This window comes from Nannospalax galili, unplaced genomic scaffold (assembly GCF_000622305.1).
Source record: "Nannospalax galili isolate Female #2095 unplaced genomic scaffold, S.galili_v1.0 C48757209, whole genome shotgun sequence".
NCBI classification, from domain to species: domain Eukaryota; kingdom Metazoa; phylum Chordata; class Mammalia; order Rodentia; family Spalacidae; genus Nannospalax; species Nannospalax galili.
In genome coordinates, this window is record NW_008472991.1 from 1 (window position 1) to 1,184 (window position 1,184).

At 45.7% G+C, this 1,184-nt stretch overlaps 1 pseudogene; it reads left to right on the forward strand.

The window, feature by feature from the left end:
• The first annotated feature begins 3 nt into the window (after positions 1-3).
• On the forward strand, positions 4-331 carry LOC108490407 (annotated as a pseudogene).
• The last annotated feature ends 853 nt before the right edge of the window (positions 332-1,184 follow it).

Genomic DNA, 1,184 nt, shown 5'->3' on the forward strand with positions numbered 1-1,184 from the left:
AATGTACCTAAAACCCGAAGGACTTTCTTTAAGAAGTGTGGCAAGCATCAGCCTCACAAAGTGACCCCGTATAAGAAGGGCAAGGATTCGCTATAGCCCAGGGAAAACAGCACTACGACCAGAAGCAGAATGGCTATGCAGGCAGGCAAAGCCGATTTTCCAAAAGAAGGCCAAAACCAGAAAGAAGACTGTGCTGAGGTTTGAGGGTGTTGAACCCAACTGCAGGTCCAAGAGGATGCTGGCCAGCAAGAAGTACAAGCATTTCGGACTATGAGGAGTCGAGAAGAGAAAGGGACGAGTGATCCAGTCCTATAACTCCTGTATTGTCTGAGAGGAAAATATGGAATAAAGTGGTAGAAAAATTCCCTGTCAGAAAATAAAATTGTGCTGTTTTGTTTAAAAAGAAGAGTCCTTACAGTAAAATTAGCTCTATAACAACTAAAGAAAAATCATAGTGTTTTCAATCAGTCTTTTGTTTTTAGACAGTTTCAGTGATGACATGCAATGTGTTTACAGTGAAACTGTAAGGTATTTCTCTCCTCCATGTTTTCAGGGTCCATGCAGTGATTCCTAAGGGTGATGGCTGATGGCTTTGCTCGAGCAGTTGTGTGCTGAGTCCTGAAGCAGTTTTCCAAGTCATTCACAAGGAAGATGTCATTCAGCACTCATTCATTCAAGGGAAAATTAGTATTGTAGAGAAAAATAGCAAGTCTGGGTGGGCCCTGTGGTAGAGGACTGCCCTCTGACGGACAGATGGCATCTTCCTGAGCTCAGCTGCTCCTGCTTTCCAAGAACATCACAGCTGGAAGTTTTGACTGTTCATGCCCCAGCATGGAAGGAGGGGCTAGGAAAGTCACAGGGCCCTCACCTGAGAGGCCAGCCATATCTCCCAACCCATGGTGAATAACTCAACCCTAACAGTGCATGGCCTGGAGTAGGAGCCCAAGTAAATAGGCTGGAAAAGACTAGGCGAAGTTCTCTCCTGCCATTCTGTGTGGCTGTGGGGAAGCCATTATTTATGCTTGCGTAAAGACTTTCCTGTGAAGCTGTAGGTGGGGAACACCCACACTCCTGTAAGTAAACCCTCACCCATTTCTCTGTACTTGTCAATAAACTCACTGCTATCCCAGAGTGCATTCTGGTGGAACTGTGCCTCGGTTTGTCATTGGGACAAAGGGAAGGAA